This window comes from Varroa jacobsoni, unplaced genomic scaffold, assembly GCF_002532875.2.
Source record: "Varroa jacobsoni isolate VJ856 unplaced genomic scaffold, vjacob_1.0 scaffold_127, whole genome shotgun sequence".
NCBI classification, from domain to species: Eukaryota; Metazoa; Arthropoda; class Arachnida; order Mesostigmata; family Varroidae; genus Varroa; species Varroa jacobsoni.
In genome coordinates this window covers 85,064-88,053 of record NW_019213029.1, presented here as the reverse complement: position 1 = coordinate 88,053, position 2,990 = coordinate 85,064, and the positions used below count along the sequence as shown (strand labels likewise).

At 38.1% G+C, this 2,990-nt stretch overlaps 1 long non-coding RNA gene across 1 annotated transcript in view; it reads right to left on the bottom strand.

Moving 5' to 3' along the window:
* The window catches only part of LOC147753890 (uncharacterized), a 29,238-nt gene extending 26,464 nt beyond the window's left edge, over positions 1-2,774 (bottom strand). The window contains exon 1 of the long non-coding RNA XR_015313967.1: positions 2,637-2,774. This is a non-coding gene — a long non-coding RNA (uncharacterized LOC147753890). The remainder of the gene's footprint in view (positions 1-2,636) is intronic.
* Positions 2,775-2,990: the final 216 nt, after the last annotated feature.

Here is a 2,990-nt window from a genome sequence, read left to right as displayed (position 1 = left end):
TATATACTATATTGGATAGCGTTTTTAGAAATATTATCTATTATTTGTTCTGCACAAGATGATGGATTTAAATTCGAACCTTTTCTCATAATTCAAATCTAAAGGCGCATCATACACATTTTTTTCAAAATTTTAGACTTTTAGCGGATTGAAAAAATATAAGGATTCCGAACGGCCTAAAAGTTCAAAGGACGCAAAAAGTTTCAGGGTTAGTAGTCATTGGAGCTTATCCGGACGGTGCAATTGGTCATAGAAATACTACTCCCGCAAAGAACCAGTAGTTTCTCTACCAAAAATCCAGTATTATCAAAAATGGCTTTCTGCGGTATGTGTTCTTGACCTCAGCGTGTAGCCGGGAAGAGAACTTGTACTTGTAACTTGGGAAAAGATACGCCCAACTACAGAACAGAGGAAGCTTCATTACTATTCAATTAACGAAGTAGGATTACAAAAGGATCATGCGATGGGAAATGCTGAATAAGAACGACACAGTCGGGAAGAATCTCTACACCGGTCAGCTGTAGCTAGTAAAATGAGTCCTTTTAACAAACAAAAAAATCTTGCAAATGAAGCTTAGTTATCCTATTGTTTAGTATGCTGGGCGACGAATTGTTATCACATCGCACATTGGCTGACATACAGAGGGGCATACCGTATAGCGTTGAATGAAGAGATGCTAGAAAGCACGACCCGCCTATGAAATGCTACGTACTAGAAGCCGTACGCGAAACTATTTACTTGTCCCAGGACAGTATAAAGAGCGTCAAAGTTCGGATTAATGAACAAAAGGCAAGGGAAAAATCAAAAACAGTCAACTCCCATTCAGATATAAGCGCACCTACCACGCAAAAAGTGGCCAGATAGTCATGTTCACGCTATTGAAGAACTTCCACACCTGAGCGCGTTATGAAAGTTGATTTACAAGGCATATCGTTATTGGCTAAGGCCTGTCGGCTACTTATTATTGTGAGACGACGTACCTCTCACATAGCGCGTATCGATTCTGAACAGGTGAGATGTGCATGAAAAAACGTGAAGAAAGGCTATACTTCATGAAATTTCTACAAGAACCAACTGTTTCTATGAACTAGTAAAATCGCAGACATCACAAAGAAATAGTAGCCGTACACTATTCTAATCAGCCATTTGGTCATCGTAACAGATCATCCGCATTGTGAGTTCCAGTTGACTGGTCGAGATGGATGAAAGCTCGTTCCTATTAGTCAGCTCCGGTACGCACCAGTCTGTACTGCTGTGTATATTAAGTATACGATTGATGGCCAACACAATACGATGTTACCAACGATCATTCCAAATTGATAATGTTCTTCCTTATAACATAAACTTAGCCTGCAGACTCGTCACTTTCAGCACGAACACTGCGTCAGCGTAAATTCCCTTGACACTACATCTTCCAATATGAGACTTTATATAAATGAAGTATATAGTTTCAACGCAAAACGAATCTTTTTCGTGATCTAATTACAGAAGTCGACTGGAGATTTTATTGCACTCATCATTATCTCTAAGATTCGCTCTGATTTACCTTTCCGGCTTCTAGCGATCTAGAGGCAGCGAAGACAAAAACCTGCTACGGTGTGACCTGTAGAGGCTTGTAGACGCGGAACGCTGCCTCAAACAATGAAAGATGTAAATATGTTTGACCCCCACTTCGTCAAGGCAAATGTTTGTATTAGTAGTGTGATAACAAAAGAAAAATATAAACACGAATAACAGTAGACGCGAGAATCGAAGGAAGTGATCGCAAATGCCCACTGAATCGGTTTTATCGGACCAAACAATAATCTAATTGACCAATTTAGAAGCAAGATATATAATGGCAATATTATATGTTGTGGCTTAAATATTCAATATGACACTTGTGTATAGGTAAAATCAAGGAGGTCGCTTTACAAATGATGGTTTTGGTCCAGGGTGACCTTGCCTAGCTGACCAGTTTGAAAAATAAATGCCATGTACTTTCTATTTCCGAGCTTAATAACGAGGCCACTTTTGCACTTCCTAGATTTCGGCGTAAGCTAACCTCGTAAGTTCGTCGATTTCCTTCCTTTGTCCTAACTATCATATAGAAAGGAGACATATTTTTTTCCTGTACATTTAAACTAAGAATCAATTTCATCTTTCTGCAATGAGTCGGCACGCCGTTCGCTGAAAAAACCAGGTTGACTTCTGCAGCTACTGCTGCGCGTCCAATCCAGACGACAGTGAATACGTGTCTGCATGTGTACGTAAAGATGGCAATCAATTAGTAGTAAGCGCTATGCAAATGTGTGTAAATATTTTGCAAGCGCAAATTACGATGTTTGTTTAGACTGGAATTAAATTTTAAGCTCTATAGTGGGTCGGTAAGCCGTGTCTGCCCATAAACCTGATTTACTACAAACTTGAAATTCTATTCCGATATTGTCGAATTCGTTGAAACATTTAAAAAAACAGCGGCTTTGTAAGATAAGGCAATTCCATAACTGAATGTAAGACAAATTTCGAGAGCTGAGCCTTTTACAACTGCGACGAATTAATAGACCGTATTGTCATGCTAAAAAAAAAAACTGCTAGCCAATAGCAAACGGAGTAATTACACTAAAATAACTAACTTAATTAATTAAATCGCTTACCGTTTCAGGGAATGACGTTATAATAGCTTTATGCAGAAACAATATTCTTTCTACCAAACATACCCTGGCCTAAAAATTTCAGATTCACGATGTAGCAAGCTGATGGTAAACAATGCTGATTGTGATTTATGTCTGTTTCAAGCTGTTCCGAAAACGCGCAGTTTTATCATTTATAAGTATTGTTAGGTTAATCGTTCCGTAATAAAATCTAGTGAGTCGTGTAAAATAAACCATATCTAAAAAAGGTGAACTTTTTGCATACATTAACTAAAATTAGTAATTATTTAGATTCATCTGTTTGAGACCTATAACACTCGTAAAAATCGAATAGGGGTATTAATAGGATGATGTAGA